The following is a 19,996-nucleotide window of genomic DNA, read 5'->3' on the forward strand; positions in this document are numbered from 1 at the left end:
TGGTCAAAAAGTCTCAAGATTGCTAACAAGGTAAAAAGAACTATACACTAGAATTTTGAGGAAGGATAGCTGATATTTACTGTATACAGATACACTTCTGAACTATATGATGATAATCTACATATAATAATATATATCACGAAATAGTGAAAGACATTACACAATGCATCATTATGTAGAGAGGAGTTTTTTCCTTATTATCACACTGATGATTTCCTTTTTGCCCAATTATTTGGGAGGAGACATACCTGAACACCTATTAGCTGAGCAATATTGTGGAAACACTGCTCCTTTATCAAATACAGCAAGCTAAACTGCAGACCTGTGATAAGAGGTCAAAGTTTATTGCCAGAAACAGCGAGAAGAGTTGGAAGGTGTGGAATTGAGAATTTGGTGAAGGTGAGCCAAACAAAGTATAGATAGTGGAAAATCAGATGGCAGGGCTTAAATACAATATATAAGTAATAAGTATTCACTGAAAAAGCATCATGGTACGTGGATGGATTAATGGATTCATGGGTGAATGGATAAATGGATGCATGAAGTAGAAAAATATTGAATATTTTCAACTTTATAATTTTGACAAGGATTTAATCAGGGATAATATTTGATTGCTATATTGCATTCTGTTACAATCTCTGTTGTACTTTTCCATCTATGAGTTTGAAAAGTAAAAACATAATGTCCTCTAATCACTATCTGTGAGAAGCTAAGGACATATTTTGCTCTGCTTCTTTTATACTATTTCATATTAAGGAGACGTTTTAAAACATTATGAAAAGTACCAACCTTGAAAGCTGCATTTTGTTTTTCTCATCTCACCTAAAAAAATAAAAAAGACAAGAAAAAAAGGAAATTTAAGTGAAAGCCAATTAAGGCAACACGACAGTAAAAAGAGCATTTAAAAAAAAAAACTTTTACCCATTTTCCCTTGACAAAGGAGACACATTTAACTGTGAAGAGAGAAATACTCTGATAAAACTTTTTCTCCCTCAAATAGTTTTTTTTTTTTAAATATTTTGTGCTTTTTGTACTTTGTGATAGTTAGCTTTTTAAAATTTTGGGAGGCAAAGCAATTATCAATGACAATGAGAAAAAGTACAGAGGGGATGTTTAATAAAAATGATAAAACTAAATTGCATTTAAGAAGAAAAGATATAGGCAGCGATTAATCAACCCATGGAAATGTGCCATCATGATAAGAGTTTTTGATAAATTCAGACAAGAGTATTTTAAGAGCCTATTACAATTTACTCTCAGGTTCTTTATTTCTATTCTCGAATGCTGATTAGAACATAGGCTTTTGCTTCTTCTCCCTCTTTGCTCCCCCAATAATCTGTTCTCCCTTATGGACCAAGTGATTATTGTGTTGTTTATAATAACTGTTCTACATTCCTTATGGAAATTGTAATTATGATGCTGAATATTCAAACTGCAAGCCACTTTTCTCAGGGAAATTGTAATTATGATAATGCAGTATTTACCCAACCAATGTTTTCTAGTCATTGTTCTCTTTGAGGAATGAGGTGAGAGAAAAAGCACTGAAATAAAACATCCTGTTGGGATCTCAGATATGTATTCTGGAAAAGCTTAATAATAATCATAACAATAGCTAATAATTGCTATAGGGCAGGCGTGGTACAATCACGCTGACATATATAGAACATACGTGTATATTACATGCAGGTGTATGTGAAATACGTATGTTTCTCAATTAACCTTCATACCAAGCCCATGAGGTAAGTCATATTACTATCCCAATTTTATAAGGTTCAGGAATATTGAGTAATTTACCTAACATCACACAGCTAGTAAATAGTAGAATAAGGTTTAAACCCAGCTCTGTCAGACTTGAAAGTCTATTTATGAGTTCATCGTCAAAAGCCTCCTTTTCATTCACTGGTATCAGTACACATTGGTGAAATGATTCACCGACCAGTCTCTCTTTTCCAAAACCAGTGTTTCTCAGTATTTGCGAAGTGTAGTCTGCTTCCTGGCAGACAGATACTGGCTATAACCCTTACGCCTAAAAAATAGAATTTCTACCCTTACCCCAAGAATGGAGTAAACCTCTATGCAGAATGAAATTCAATGTCATCTTTTTGAAAGGCAATTTGGCATTATTCATTAAGATTAAAATTTTAATGCCCTCTGACCCAAAAGTTACATTTCTAGAATTTATGCTAAAAGTATACGAGTAGTCATTACAGCATTGCTTTAAATAATGAAAACCTATAGAAGCAGCCTGAATGTCCACCAAATACTCTGTGGTACAATCGAATACAATAGGATATTAAAGTTTAAAAACAGAGTTCACACTATGTGTCCTGGAATAATGCCTGTAAAACACTGTTAAGTTAAAACAGCAAGTTGTGAAACACTACGTATAATATGATCTTACTTCTGTTAAATGTATACATTTATTTATGTATATGTAATATCTGATTTTGCATAGAAGAAAATTTAGGGGCATAGACACTAAAAACTTAAAGTAGTTGTCTTTGGTAATAAGTTGAAGAGGGAACTCCTCCCCCAGCCATGATTAATGAATTCTCAGAGCTTGAAATATTTACAGTGAACATGCATTTTTTTCTGATAAGCAGAAAACAAATTTTTAAAAATATAAAAAGACAGAATTAAGGACACCGAAAAATAAACACAGAAATTATATTACTTCAAAAAGAAGGCCAACAAAACAAAGTAAAATCCAATGTCAATCACTGAAAAACCTTTAGTAAGTGAGCCCTCAGGTAGGATGGGAACTGGGTCTCTCCTCACTCATTTCATCTGCCTGCCTTATTCCACTTTGCCAGACCTCTACAAAAAGGGCCACAAGCAAGGATGGAGACTCACTGGCAATCACCAGTGATTATTTAGGATTTTTTCAATATTAATAAGCAGTGACTGAGCACCTACCATATACAAGTACTTTACAGATATGGTTTTAAATCCCATAACTGCGAGACATATTTTTACTTTCAGTTTTATAAATGAAGAAAATTAAGACCACTGAAATAATTTATTTACCCAAATATTCCAAGCTGCCTGTGTTCTCTCTTTTTTAAATAATTTTTCTCTCTTTTTTTAAAACTTGGCAAATTGACCAGCCTTGATCAAAGAAGAAACTAAGATTAAAAAGAAGCTTAGAAACTAAATCAAAACAGGGAATAAAAGGCAAGAACAAAAATATATACTTAGTGATTTTTTTAGCAGACTATATTCTAGCCCCTGACTTACTACCTTATGGAGCGTGAAGACTTCCAAGATCTGTTCTTGGTTCTTCTCTAAGCTCTAATCTATCTCTGATACCCTGCCCAGGAAGTTCCATTCCCCTCTCACATTCCTTTTTTAAGCCTTGGAATAATCTCCCCCTTGTTCTTTCAGTGGAACCCACTTAATTCCATATAGGCCACACGATGTATATTTCTGTTCTCCTACACATGGAAAAGTTGATGAGCTGTCCAACCTGATAACAACAGGGATCAACGCCCAGCCTCAGTTTCAGCCCTAGCCCTCAGGGAGAGCAACCATGCGCTTGATGGAAAGCTGATTATGACCCTGAACCTCTTCTACCTAAGAAGGAACAGTGATTCACTTTTTCTAAAACTGACCAAATAAGGATTTGCTTACTTGTCTGCAGAGCCTTGTTCAGCACCATGATCTGAGGATCTATAGAGTATTTGATGCATCAGTACACAATACTGCATAATATCACCTTGGACCAGGGGAAAACTTTGGACTTCAGCAGTGGACACATAATTTTGCAATCTACTCATCTTGATAACATACTGCATGACCCAGAAGCTGCTGGCCTGACAGTCCAATGGAACAGCCTTTTGACGGTAGAGCTGAAACACTAGTGTGAAGATGATATCTTGCAGTCATGGGGTGTCATTTAAAGGATCTGATAAATATTCCAACTCAGGAACTTCCTTTGGTACTGTATCCCCAGTAGACAGAATGCAGACATGGGTCTGGGAACCAAGGGGAGGAAGTAGAAGTGGTTGAACTTAGCATCACTCTCAGTGGCCTAACTGGGGAATTTGTGCTTCCTGTTTCCACAAATTGAGATCTCTGTGACTCCAGAGATCCTGGTTTTCAGAGGGAGAATGTTTCTATGAGAGGACACAGTAGGAGTCTCGTTAAACTTTAAAATATATTTTGTATCCGATCACTTTGGGCATCCTGTGCCAGCTGACTGGCAACAGGAAGAGTCATTATACTGGCAGGGGAACGGACTGATCGTCAGGAAGAAGTAGAGCTGCCATCCTACAACGAGGGCAGGGAAGAATTTCTGATGTCTAAGTGGTTCATAAAGCATTTCCTAGTACTTTCTTGCCTATTTTTGATAGTAAATGGACAAATACAGCAGCCATGACTTAAAAAGGGAATGGTGAGTAGAGGTTCAGACCCCTCAGTATCGGTCTGTGCCAGCCCACAAGGTAAGCCACATATATCAGTAGAGTCTGGCAGAGGAAGAAAGAATTCTAGAACGGGTAGTAGAAGAGAGAAGACAATAGGAAGACAGTAAGCATCGGTACTGTTGTGGCCTTGAGACTAGATGCACCGGCAGGGGCTGTGGTCCACACTAATCTTCCTCTTGGAGGTTTTCTGAGGAAAGGTGACCTACTAAGGAATCCTGGAGAAGCTGCTCCCAGATGGGATAAACTTAAGCAAGAAGAGCCAAATGCCACATGAAGCAGACACAGTAGATGGTGCAGGTTATCACCCACATCCCCCTTCAGGACAAGGGAGTCACTTCCCCAGCTGCCTCAAGTGTTGGCTTCTGATGGCTCACAGCCGATTCCCTCTCTGGAGATTTTTCTCCTTCTACCAAAGGACACTGACTCATCCAGATTATTCCCTTTCCCACAAAGAGCTCAAATCCAATGACTCATTAGTAAAGGACTACAAAAGGTTAAGCCCCCTTTTCTCTATCTGGGACATCTTCAACAACATTGATCCCACGTACACTCCCCAACAAACTTCCTGCATAAAAACTTCCATCTCAGAGTCTTTCTCTCTCCCGGGAAAATTGACCTAAAGAATTCAAAACTCAGAAGACATGGCACTAAACAGTGAACACAGATACAACTGCCTGTAAAGCCCATATCGGATCCATAATATCTTCCTGTTGCCCATAAAAAATAGCTTAGGGGTGCCTGGGTGACTCAGTTGGTTTAGCAACCGACTTTTGATTTCCACTCAGGTTGTGATCTCAGGGTTGTGAAATCCAGCCCTGGGTTGGGTTCCATGCTCAGCAATCCCAGACTAGCTTGGGATTCTCTCTCTCCCTCTCCCTCTGCCCCTCTTGCTGCTCATGCTCTCTCTTTCAAATAAATAAAAACATTTAAAAAAAAAAGCTTAATTTAATTTTCAACACATACTTGTTTAGGCAGTAAACATGGCCAATAATGTTATGTTTAAGCTTGTAAGTCAGAAAGCATTCTTCAGTGTTACACAGTATCTACAATTTTGCTGCCATTGGAACTTTAAAATAATGTATTTATACCTCCTGAAATCCAGATTGAGATTAATAGACATACACACACATACTAATTTTTATTATATTAAAAAATATATATGTACATACATATGCATATATGTGTGTATATCTGTTATAAAATACATCGCAAGACTAATTGCAAGGTTAATTTGGCCAAAGTCCCCAGTTTTGCTAGACTATTTTCAAAGAACAATATGATACTTTTAATCATGCCATTTTTCTAGGAAAAAATTCCAGACTTCTCTGTTTCAGAAAACTTAATAAAAGATTAGTTATGGAACAAGGGCTTACATTTTCTACCATAAATGTAAGGATTTTATCAGGCATGAAATGCAGTCAGAACGATTTACGGTCCAGTAAAATATTACTTCAGGCAGCCTTTACAATCAGAATACAGAAGTTACTTAATTCTATGCAGTTTTGAGAGAATGCCATTAGGATTTTACAACCAGTAAACAGTGCAACTCAGTGGTCACCATGTCTCTGTAGTCTCTTTTCTGGAAATCATTGTACCTCTTTGCTCTGTTCCCAAAGAAATTCCACATCACTAATTCCTTTTTCTCACTTATCAACTCTTATTACTGGATCAAATGTACTGTACTCTTCTGTCTAAATGTATGTGGCATCATTGACATGAATTTACTCACGTCATCTGCTGGATTAAGAAGTTGTGGTCCATATATACAATGGAATATTACTCAGCTATCAGAAAGAACGAGTTCTCAACATTTGCTACAACATGGACAGCACTGGAGGAGATAATGCTAAGTGAAATAAGTCAAGCAGAGAAAGACAACTATCATATGATTTCTCTCATCTATGGAACATAAGAACTAGGATGATCAGTAGGGGAAGAAAGGGATAAAGAAAGGGGGGGGTAATCAGAAGGGGGAATGAAACATGAGAGACTATGGACTATGAGAAACAAACTGAGGGCCACAGAGGGGAGGGGGGTGGGGGAATGGGATAGGCCGGTGATGGGTAGTAAGGAGGGCACGTATTGCATGGTGCACTGGGTGTTATACACAACTAATGAATCATCGAGCCTTACATCGGAAACTGGGGATGTACTGTATGGTGACTAACATAATATAATAAAAAATCATTATAATAAAAAAAAAATTTACTCACATCATCTGGCCATTATACTTCACTAAGGGTTCCACATGATAGATAAACACAAGTTGTTAGATTGTATTCCTCTGACAGAAAACTGAGACAAGAAAATTTCAAGAAACATATTTAACCTGGCCACAGGGAGGGCAAAAAATACTTGTTACACGTAGAAGAAGCCCTTCCAGCTTTAGTTTTATCTTGCTTGTCTTCAGTTGGTGGACAAAAGGTTATTATATTATTTCGTTGGGGCCTAGGTTTTGAGAAACTCAAACATCAGAGGGATGCGAACAGTTTCAACTTGTGATAACTGGGATAGGAACCTCCCCACAGAAGCTGCATTATATATCCCACATGGAGATGTGGGGCAATAAAGCAAAGAAAGGAACACAGGAAACATTTCAAATGAAGCATGAAGCTAATGAACTGGCCTTTTTACTAAGAAGTTGTAGAGTTTGTACCGTATACTTCATTCGGTGACCGTCAAGTTAAAGACATCCAGGGACACCTAGATGGTTGGTTAAGCGTCTGCCTTCAGCTCAGGTCATGATCTCAGGGTCTTGGGGTTGAGCCCCGTGTCAGGCTCCCTGCTCAGTGGAGAGTCTGCTTGTCTCTCTGCCCTTCCCCCTATTCATGCTTTCTCTCAAATAAATAAATAAAATCTTAAAAAAAAAAAAAAAGATATCCAGACTTTCAGAAACATCTTTATTAGACTACTATTCACCTAACGATTGATAATTCTGTAGAACTGTACAGTCAGGCATTCTAAATTTATTCTGGGGTCATTTATTATTCTTAAGCAAAGTAATTAACATGTAAACCTGTAAACTTCAGAAAGACAGCAACATAGACTTACATCAGTTCATTAATCATTATAATTGGGGTTGTAGAAGATACAAAGACATTCACCACTTATTCCCAAGGAGGTTATCTTGACTTAGAATGCCAGTACATCTGGCACCCTCTCAAAACTGCATCAGTAAAAGGCTCCTCAGTGCCTAGTGAGGAATATGTTTGGGTTCAGGGAAGAGAGTCAATTTTTGCCCATGACACCCAGAACTAGTATAGCTGAGTGACTGTCAGAACAGAAAGCAACATGTTACACTACATTTAACATCACAGTAGTATACACAAAAATGCAGACCAATCAACAGATGAAGACTGACAGATAAAGGCACAGTGTTGACTTTGTAACTCCAGGGTCTCTCCAGGACAGAGCATATCAGTGGAGAATGATGTTGTAAGAATTTAATTTTGATCGTTTTTCAAAGAATACCTAAAATCATTAATTTTAAATTAAGTAAGAGGGAGAGGTTGGGGAAATGTCTTAATTTGTAGGGTGAATTATACAGGAACTGGTGGCAGGCTGGAGCCAAAGGAATGGTTTGGAGATGAGGAGGCAGTTTACAAGAATCGCTGAGGTGGCACTCGCAGGAGAGTAAAGGCAGATTTGTTTTATGTTTGTCTGCTTTGGTCCTATTGACAGAGATGACAAATAGAGTCCAAGTTAACTAATGTGAAATCATGCCTTCCTACCACACTAGGAAAGAGTATGGTTTAAAAAGCACTGAGCAAGGAATCAAGAGGCCAGGGTTTAGTCTATACTCTGCCTCCAAACAGTTATCTGTTTCAGGGCAACATTTTTCCTCAACCCGATGGACAAGTTAAGTCTCAAGAGGTAAGCTAAGTACAGGAAAAGTGTACAGTTGACATCATCTAAGTAAGAGACACCTAGTGGGGTGTATCCAAGCCAGCATCCCTGAAGGGGAGCCAAAAGGAATATGTAGAAAGACAAACCCTAAATGGAAAGACAAAGGAGAAGGAATAGAATAAAAATATGTACCAGAACCAAATGTCAGGGAACATATGGAAAACTGCATTAATCCCACAATAGGAGTATGTGTGGATATATGAGGCAGATCCTAGAGATCATATGGCACAGCAAGAAATGTGGATTTGTGTGGACTGTTCAGGAATCACATGGTGCATTTGTGGCCCGATGTCAAGGGGGACAGTAAGCAGTGTGCAAAAGGCACGTCTTTCTCTTTCACACGATAAATGGCACATGGTAAGCACTCAATACATAAGTTGGAATGAGTGAATGAATGCATGTGTGAATAGATAAGATAAAAGATAAGATAATAGATGATAGATAAGATAATAGATAGTAAGATAATAGATAATAATGAGATAATAGATAATAGATAAGATAAAATGGGACAAATATAGCAAATAACTGAGTGATGAGCTAAAGGTAACAAGATGCATTTGATGAATATGGCTAGTTAAAAAAGCAGTGGCCAAGGAATCAGGGAGCCAGGTGTCAATTTAGGTGTCTTATAATTTTTAAACCAGTCCTTAGTATCATTTAGTCTTTTAAAATAAAATAAAAAAGTAATGTAATGAAAAATATGAGATTTTTACTTGGCTTCCTCCTCCTCCCCAACTTAACTACTACTTAACACAGAATGATTCAGACAAGAATGTAGAACAAAAGTATGACTTTTTAAAAAGATTTTATTTTTTTACTTGAGGGGGGAAGGGAGAGAATTTCAAGCACATTCCCCACTGAGTGGGAGCCCTTTGCAGGGGCTTCATCCCGTGACCCTGTAATCATGACCCAAGCCGAAATCAAGAGTCAGACACTTAACGAACGGAGCCACCCCGGCATCCCCAGAAGTATGACTTTTGAATAGCAGGAAATGTGATGTGTCTCCCACACATTTTAATGCTATCTTAGGCTTTATTATTACACCTGCATTATATAAAGGAAGGTAGGAACTGAAGCAGCTTTACTGTTCAGTTATCATATCAATAGGGAGCACTGCTTTGTTTTGGAAACCAGATTTTATAAGATCCACAAACAAATGGAACATAATCTGGGAGAAATGATAAGTTAGTGAAGAAATTCAAAATCCTGTAAGGAATGGCTGAAGGAACTGAACATGATCAGAGGAAACACACAAATTGTTTTGGAACATCTGAGTAAGAGTCATAAAATTGTAGCTACAGAGATTTGAAGTAACATGATGAAGAATACTAAAAACTGCCTCAACACGGCTTTTATTGCCTTAAGACAGGGGCTGGCAAAGTACAGGCTGCCCAAACCAGTCTTACTCTTTATATATTGTTTATGTCTGTGCCCTTGCTACAGTAACAGAGATGAACAGATTAGATAGTGACCGTACAGCCCACAAATATATTTACTATGTGACCATTTACAGAAAAAGTTAGCTGGCCAGTGCCTTGAGAGATAGACAATCATTCCTTCATCTATACATTCATTTAGGAAACATGTTTTAAGCATATACAATGACTCTGAAATGTACAAGACACTAGCAAGATATAGTTAAGGCCTAGACTAAGGTACATACTTGTCACCAGACAAATAAACTAGGTGACCATCAACAGAGGATATTTTAGAGGGGGGAAAATCACGAAATAAATTATTGGATTCAATGACTTCAAAGGTTTCTTTCAAATACGAAATTCCTTAGAAGGGGGAATTTCATTGTGGAAAAAGCCCTGAAAAACTGATAAAAGGAAACAGATGGAGAAGTAGGAAGTGGGGTTCCTTTAACTACAGAGAAGAGTGAGAGACCAGAGAGTAAAAACCAGTCAATTTGGACAAGCATATAGAGTAGGAATGAGGAAACACAGAGGAGGTAGATCTGGAAAGACCAGAAGAACCATAGTGTGAAGGGGATTCTATGTGAGGTTTAGCATTTTTCAGGTTAGTTCAGACAATGGGAAGCTATAAAGTTAAATCCTGGGAATATTGATTTGACAGTGATATGTAGGATGTATTGGAGAAAAAAAAACAGTACAGACTTAAAATAAGAAAAGTACAAAATCTACAGATTGGATGGAAAGAGAGAAGCAGAAATGGCTGTGTATTTCATATGAATGAGATATGTTGGGTCCATAGCAACTCAGGCTCTTCAAGAACAGGGAGCAGGGGCTAGGTGTGACTGGGGCCTGTCCCTGATTGTGTGTTTTTTTCTCAGGGCCAGAGGTTTCCTTTCTGTAACACCCAAAGAAACATGGTAAAATCCATCCTCAATACACAAGGAAGTCCAACACTGGTGGGTAGAAAGTGTTGTCATTCAAAACAGGATCCCTGACGGTAATTATGGCTACATAGAACGGTGTTTGGAGTCTTAGAGAAGCCATCAGTTTTTCAGGGCCCTAGGCAAAAGGCAACAATTGAGAAATGAGTGTATTGAGTCTGGAAGGAAACTGGAGAGCAAACAAACAACCAGAATAGAGTTTTGATTAACATGGTAGAAATAGAAAAAAATATGAGAGACTGTAGGTATTTCTATACCAAGGTCTGCAGCCATTGGTTGGTGAGCTTGAGGCTATTAATGTATCATGTAATGTAATTTGGAAGTGGGTCTGGCTATGAATACAGATAGCAGATCTCAAAGAATACCGGTATAGCCCATAGGATAATTATAACTACTTCCGTGGGGAGCTCAAGTTTGTCCTTAGCAATCTGGGTCGGAGTGTGTATATATATATCTATATCTATATCTATATATATATCTATATATAGATATATATATATATCTATCTATCTCAAATATACAAAACCATGCTTAAGTCTGAATGAGCACCATCAAGAAGAAAAATTGGCAATAATCTTTTCAAAGATTATTATTATTCCTAGATTATAATTGTGGCTTTAAAAGGAAATCTTCATCTTCTGTCCATAGTCTACTCAGTGGTGTCCAATGGAAGTATTTAGCTTGCAGAAAGTCGGTCATATATTGACAAATGAAGAAATCACTCAGATGGCCATTTATATTCCTTCTAACCTATCCATCCTGTTGTAAAGAAGCCCAAAGCTGCAAATTTTAGGAAGATTTTTGGCCAGATCATTAGTGTTGGATCAAAAGGCTCGGGCCATCATTCAGATTTGTATATTTAATTTTTCCTTTTATTGTTAATATATTCACAAATGTTTGCTTATTGTTATAGACATAGTGAGCATGTTGCAGTGAGTATGTTGCAGTGGGAAGAGCAGTCTTTGGATTCAGAGGCACCTAGGTTGAATCCCTGCATTAGTACTTATTAACTAGAAAATACTGCGCAAGGTCCTTAACTTCTCTGAGCCCTTCTCTTATCTACAAAATGAGAGTTAGTGAGATTATATACAGATAGTGCCTGGCATTTATAGACACGAAAGAAATATCAGTTCCATTTCTTCTTTAATACTGTTTTTGATTACTAAACTATCTCAGCTGGTTGCATTTATCATTTGTGACGTTCAAAATAGGAAAGCATTATTAGAACATCTCACATGTTCGTATTCCATGTTCTCACATGGAATGCTTCACATGGAAAGATTCACATGAGAAAACTCGTTAGATATGTCTTCGTAAAACAATCTTGTCAATAAATCATGTATTAAGTGACTTTAGCTAGCCACCTACCCCACACTATGGCCATTAATAGGTGTTCACTTATATTAAGGACAGACATAATACCCACCGGGAAAGTCAGCTGAATACCAACTAAATACATTTTATATTTCCTAATGTTGTGTCTCAGCAATACTTAGAACAAAGCCTTGCATCTCATGGGGCTCATTCACATGCAATCTGTAGTTCTTCAATACCTGAGACTCTCATATAGGAATACTGTAATTAAGTTCTACAGGCCACACAGTATATTTTAATGAGAAGTGAGGAAGCATAGCAGCTAATGATACTAGTTCTGTTTTCAGATACCCTTAATAGGGCTCTTCAACTTGCTGTGTGATCTTTGACAGGTTACTTGACCCTGTGCCTCATCTTCCTGATCTGTAAAATGGGGATGGTAATAAATAGTATCCACCTCACTGGGCTACTATGAGGATTAAGTGGGAAACTGCTGCAATTCAAGCACTTGATAACATTGGAATCATAATTTTTTTCACACCTTTTCCCAAACAAGATTTGTGGAGATGTATGACATACCCGATGATTAGAACAAAAAGGACAAAAAGAATAGGAATACTACTGTAAAAGGTGGTGGTTGTGGAAGTGGGGTCTTCTACTCTGCCATAGAGCTGATCTTCCTCAAGCCCAATTCAGAACCAAGACCCTTGTTCAAATCCTTCATTTGTACCTCATCACCTGTAGGATGGAGCTCATTTGCTCTAGCATGTATGTGAGGCCCTTCATAGGGTAGCCTCTGTCTGCCTTGCCGGAAGCACTCACCCTTTCATTTTTAAAGTTGAAATATCTATCATAGATATCTAGTCTAATATCATAGATCTCTAATCTTTTGTTGTACACAAGATCTTGGATTTCTGCTCTGCCTCTTGTCTTCATATATAGTTCTTTCTCCACCCAGCATGCTTTCTTCTCCCTTCCTTCATCTTCCATGAAAGACCTTGTAGTATGGGAAGGTTTAGGAAAGGAAATCTGGACTCGTTGGAAGAGGGTCTCCAAGAAAGGCCAGCATGTTAAAGGCCGTAGAGACTCAGAGGGAGGCCTATGGATTCCAGACAGTGGGAAGTCAGGGTCTTCAGAGGATCGCATCTGGGAAGGCGGCAGTCCATGCAGAGAATCTCCAAGCACATAAAACCATTAACACAGACAAGAATTTGGAGGTGAATGAAAAAAAGAGGGGTTGTCACCTCCCAGCCCCAACCACTAAATTAATGTTGAATGTTGATTTATGCTAATGACACTTAGTAATGTAATTCTCTGTAAGAGCATCTGTACAATATTTCAGATATTCCCAGAGGTGCCTAGAGAGAGGGAGTAAGTCAACCAGATAATATTGTGTGAAATTAATTAAACAGTGACTTTAATATAAGGAAGCTCTGAATTGGAAAATACATCTGTTTTGTATAAGCATTTTCTTCCAACACACCTGCAGTGTTTAGGTTTGCCTAGAATTCTTGTGGTAAAAGATTTTGGAGTAGAAAAAGCTACAATCTTATCCTAATGCATAAAAGGTTATTCAGCTTGTGGCAGAATTACATCTATGAAAATTCTTTTGTATATGTTCTTATTCACCAAAATAAAACATTATACAATATAACATGCAGAAATTTACACATATTAAATTAGTGATAAAGAGTACTATAATACTTCTATTTTAAACTTCTGTTGGATAATTTCAAAGCTGTATTCAGATAAATTTTTTAAATTTAGTAATTTTTAATAACATAATAAAGAAATCTACCATCAAAGCAAAAACTAGAGACCTGACAGCATGCTCCTCCTCAATCCCAAACAAGTGATTCCCCGGCACCCAGTTCCTCAAGCAAACAGCAATCTGAATTCCACACACACTGTTCTCTTCCTTTCCATTATCCATAGTGTTGTATCTATAAGCATTCATATACAAAGGATATATATATGTGTGTATATATATATATATTGCATATATATGCAAATGCATTTACAATGTTTTTAATTTTAAAAAGTAATCATCTTTATTTAATTATTCGGGCTATTTTCAGTTAGCGTTTTATTGCAGTTATTGATATATTTGGATCTCCTTCTGCTTCTACCCTTTATTTCAATCTGACATTCTCTTCTATACTTTTTTTTTTCCCCTGAGAGAGAGAGAGTGAGCAGGAGCATGTGTGTGTATGCACATGCAAGCAGGGTAAGAAGGGCAGGGGGAGGGGCAAAGGGAGAGGGAGAGGACCCTAAGCAGGCTCCACGCTCAGGACAGAGCCAGATATGGGGTCCAGTCTCATGATCCTCAGATCACGACCTGAGCTGAAATCAAGAGTCAGATACTCAACCAACTGAGCCACCCACGTGCCCTCTGTTCTATACTTTTTAAAATAATAACCCTCTCCCTTTATTTTTTCCATTCTTTTTAAATAAACACATCATATTCATGGAATTCTGCTCCTCAAACACATCTCTTGGTACTATCATTCCAGACTTTTAACTTTGTATTAGTTTGGATATACTTTATCTTTCTCTTTGCTCTTAGTAATTTTTAAAACAACAGTTTTTAACAAAAAATAGAATAATTTTTAAAACATGACATATTTCTTATAACAACTCCTAAAGCCTATCTACCTTCTTCTTTAAGTACTTTATCCAAACTGTTCCCACTGTGGGTCTTTGGTGAGTTACAGAGGCCTTGCATAATAAAGTAGACCATCTCTTCACATTTAAATAACAGCTGGATATCAAATTCTAGGTCTTAAGTGCTTTTAATATTTTATTTTATTTTTTAAGTGGTTTTATTTATTTATTTATTTTTAAAAGTTTTTATTTATTTATTTGACACACAGAGAGAGACAGCCAGCGAGAGAGGGAACACAAGCAGGGGGAGTGGGAGAGGAAGAAGCAGGCTCCCAGCGGAGGAGCCGGATGTGGGGCTCGATCCCAGGACTCTGGGATCATGCCCTGAGCCTAAGGCAGCCACTTAACGACTGCGCCACCCAGGCGCCCCTTAAGTGGTTTTAATATTTTAAAAGCACTCTATTGTTTTCTTGTATCCAACATTGTAGTTGAAAAATCTGGTATTAGTCTGTTTCCTATTCCTCTCTTTTTTAAATTAAGTTTTAAATTTCAATTCCAGTATAGTTAACACACAGTGTTTTATTAGTTTCAGATGTACAATATTGTGATTCAACAATTTTATAAGTTATTCAGTGCTCATCAGGATAACTGTATTCTTAATCCCCATCACCTATTTCTCCCCACCCCGACCTCTCCTCTGGTAACCATCAATTTGTTCTTTTTTTTGTTGTTGTTTTTTTATGTTATGTTAGTCACCATACAGTACATCCTTAGTTTTTGATGTAGTGTTCCACGATTCATTGTTTGCGTTAAACACCCAGTGCACCATGCAATATGTGCCCTCCTTAATACCCATCCCCGGCCTATCCAAATCCCCCGCCCCCTCCCCTCTGAAGCCCTCAGTTTGTTTCCCAGAGTCCACAGTCTCTCGTGGTTCTCTATAGTTAAGAGTATGTTTCTTGGTTTGCCTATCTCTCCTTTTGTTTTTCCTTTGCTTTCTTGTTTTGTTTTTTAAATTCTACATGTAAATGAAATCATATGGTATTTATCTTTTCTGACTAAGCTTATTTTGCATAGCATTATACTCTCTAGCTCCATCCATGTTGCTGCAAATGGCAAGATTTAATTCTTTTTATGGCTGAATAATATTCCATTCCATTAACGGAATATTCCGTTCCCTATCTTCTTTATCCATTCATTTATTGATGGACCCTTGGGCTGCTTCCATAATTTAGCTATTGTAAATAATGCTGCAATAAACATAAGGGTGCATGTATCCCTTTGAATTAGTGTTTCTGTATTCTTTGAGTAAAAACCCAGTAGTGCAATTTCTGGATCAGAGGGTAGTTCCATTTTTAACTTTTTGAGGAACCTCCATGTTGTTTCCCACAGTGGCTGCATCGGTTTGCACTCCCACCAACTTCACAAGGGTTCCTATTTCTCCATGTCCTTGCCAACACTTATTGTTTCTTGTGTTTTTGATTCTGGTCACTCTGACAGATGTGAGGTGGTAACTCATTGTAGTTTTGTTTTGTCTTTTCCTGATGATGAGTGCTGTTGAGTGCCTTTTCATGTGTCTGTTGGCTGTCTGTATTTCTTCTTTGGAGAAATGTCTGTTCACATCTTTTGCCTTTTTTAAATTGGATTATTTGGTTTTGGGGTGTTGAGTTGTATAAATTATAAATTTTGGATACTAACCCTTTATCAGATATGCCATTTGCAAATACCTTCTCCCATTTACTAGTTTGTCTTTTAGTTTTATTGTTTGCTTCATGGTACAGAAGCTTTTTATTTTGATGTAGTCCCAATAGTTTATTTTTCTTATTTTCCCCTTGCCTGAGAAGACACATCTAGAAAAAAAGTTGCTACGTTCATAATCCAAACAGTATGATTCTTGTTTGTTTGATGTGATTTCCTCCTATTCATTCTCTCATTCAGCTAAGATTTACTAAATGCCTACTAGGTGATGTGACCCACTAAGCTAGGCAACAGGGATCTAGGAATGAACAAGACGCACAGCCACACATTCTGGAATGTTACCCTCTAGTGGTGTAGACTTAACACAGAGAAACATGTTTTTAAGGCCAGTGTTAATGGAAGCATTACCTTCCTTTCATAATCTAACAGACTTGGTGCTCAGAATCTCTATACCTATACCGTTTGCTTTACCTGATCTACTCCTTACCTCAGCTCCAAGTTCCTGTTAGATTGTAATTAACCTCACCTGAAATGATTTAAAATTCATTTGATTTACTTAGACGAGATTTCTCTTTCTCATAGCTGTTACAAAGTTATACAGAAGTAAATTCACATAGAGGTTAATTTTGTATAAGAAGAACTCATAATTGAGGGTTAGCAGGGAGGAATTGCTATATTCCACTTCATACCTGTACTCTGAATTGAGAAATGTGGAGCAGGCACAAATGCTGTTACGCTTCATAATGCTGTTTTCCTCTTTCTAGACAAATAAAATTAGGCTTTGTGGCTGGGAAGAAGCTCTGTGCAGCTTAGGGAAAATTATGAAGCAGAAGGAAATGAAGTGAACAAAAGATAAATATTCAAAATATAATCTTGCCCTGGAAGTCTCAAATGTACTAAATCCTCTATGAATTGTGTTTCTTTCCATAAAAAACAGGATATGCTCATAGACAACTATATATGCATGTGTTTCATTAACATACTTTTCTGGATAACTACAGCAAGGCCTAGCCTTAGATTCCAAGAAGCCTAAAGAGAATGGACCCAGAGAGGAAAAAGGGATGACAGTATTTATTAGGGAAACCTGCATATCCTTGGAAGGTGTGTGGACTTTTTTTTTTAAGATATATTTATTTATTTGATAGAGAGCGTGTGCGCGTGCACTCATGCGTGAGTTGGGGAAGGGGTAGAGAGAGAATCTTTTAAGCAGACTATCTGCTGAGTGTGGAGCCCATTGGGGGCCTACATCCCACCATCAACCAGATCAGGACCTGAGCCTAAACCAAGAGTCCATCACTCAACCGACTGAGCCACCCAGGTACCCCTATTTTTAATGAGAAAATAGAATTCAACATACACCTTCTTCCAGAATGTCAATAATAAAATACTATAGCTCTGGGCCTTCTGGAAACTCAAATATGACAGCAGCTAATCGCCTTTGAGAGGAATATCAACAAGCATGAAGTGTCTTTTCTTTCAATTAAGGCAGACTTAATATTGGAAACTTTGCACATAACACATAGCTGACCTGACATATATCCCTCTGCTTGCCTGAGGAGCCCCCATTAGCAAAGATTTTATCATATATGCTGTAGCTCTCTTTTATAGGGGAAGGACACACGATGTTCTCATAGCGATCAAGGGCCACCCTATTTCATCATGCAGAATCTGGCGGTGCCCTCTGAGACTGTGGCACATTACAGAAGTCAGTCTTCTAGTTAGCGCCTTTATCTGCTGCTAAAAGACACTAACTACTCGAGAAAGAGGGACTTGTAAATGTATGTGTATGTTTACTTCATTTTCCTCTGCTTTTTATTTCCCTAAAATTGCGCATATCCTCTTCCCACTCACAGCAACTAAAAATATATATTTTTAAATAATTACAAAGGAAGATCAAACAAATACACATACCAGTGAATAATTCTAAAACTAAAGGAAACTTTTGTATTGGTCATTGTCATTTTAATAGAGATGATAAAGTATAAATCTAAAAAATACTACAATGTGTTCTGTTACACATTCTTCGATACAGGGCTTCGAATTTAAAAAACAAACTACTCTAGATAGTTTCTTTGTAAGGTAGGGGTTTCTTAGAATAATTTGTGAGCATGAATATGTGAGAAAAAGAATGAACAAAATAATTATTTGATTTCAACCAAGACAAAGGGAAACAGGAAGCTTTTGCACTTTATATGAGAATAAGGATATCAAACAAGTTTTAAGTCTACAAGCTTACAAATTTTTTAAAATCAAGTATTCAATGCATAGTAAGAATGCTTATTAATATTGTCTTGGGGTAAAGAGTTACAATATAATGAGCACTGTGTACCTATCACCTGGTGTAATTAATAAAAGATGCCCATTAACTTAAGGTCCTCACTGGTTCTTTGCTGATACTGGCTACTGTCCCTCTTGTCTCCAAAGGTAAATTCATTTACCAAATTTAGTGTTTTATCATTCTCTCACTGTTCTTCATAGTCTTATCACACTGGTTAATTCCCTGAAATATAACATCCTACTTTGCAAATTTTTAAAGTTCATGTAACTAGACTTGCTTTTTTTTTTCCCTGTCAGTGTTATGTTATTAAGATAGATCCATGTTGTTTTGTGCAGTGATTTATTCAGTCTGGTTGGAGACTATTACATTATGCGAATACACCCCATTTCCCCCTTCCTTCCACGGTTGATAGGCATTTGGGATTTTCCTAGCATTTCGCTATTACAAACATTACTATTGTTAACATTCATGCATGTGTCTTCTGGTTCAAGATCCTGGGACACAGAAGCAATAGTTTTCCTTAGGTTCACAGCTAGGAGAGGAATTGCTGAGCAAAAGGGGTATGCATATGTTCAACTTCACCATAATATGCTAAACTGCTTTCCAAATCTGTTTATTTGAACCAAGACTTTAAATTTTTTCTGTTTGCTCTATATCTTTGCCAAGCCTTAATATAATAAGACTTTTAATTTTTGCCAATTCTGTTTCTCGCTCTTGACTTTAATGTATCTGTCTCTCTGGTTTTTAATGAAGCTGATGACACATGATTTCTCATCTGTGATATGCCTCTTGAAGGTGTTTTTTGAGTATTTTGTGATTTTTTTACTCTGAACACGTTTTTCTTGAAGCTTTATCTGTGGAAATTCTTTGACGCCTGAGCCAAATGTTGATTCACCCAAATGTAATTTGCATTTTCTCCTGCTACTCATTTAGAAGTTTTATTGAGCTGCAACAACTTTAAACATTTGGCTTGAGGGTTTGTTTGGATCCCCCAAGTAGAACGAATTCAGACTGTAAACTATACATGAGGGTCTATTGTGGTTACTCAACTTCCTGGGAATTTTTTTTTTCTCCACTCAATGTCAAGGATCAGGGAAGGCAACTATTTTTGCTATTTCCTGGAGTGTAGATGGCCTATTGGTAATTTACCTTAAAACAAAGGTGCAGCCCTTTAAGTTCCCAGCTTGTCCTGGGCATGACAGCTATGGCACAGAGGCATCATTCCCACTTATTCATGACCTTTAGACATCAGCATCCCCAACTTTTGCTCCATTTCCTAGAGGGTTCCATAGTCAGCCCCATTCAGTGATGCATCACCCAGCAAGGAACCTAGTCATCTTCCTAGAGAACAAAGAAATCAAACATCTCAGCTTCACTCACACACACTACACACACACACACACACACACACAC

Source organism: Ursus maritimus, unplaced genomic scaffold (assembly GCF_017311325.1).
Source record: "Ursus maritimus isolate PB19 unplaced genomic scaffold, ASM1731132v1 scaffold_17, whole genome shotgun sequence".
Classification (NCBI taxonomy): domain Eukaryota; kingdom Metazoa; phylum Chordata; class Mammalia; order Carnivora; family Ursidae; genus Ursus; species Ursus maritimus.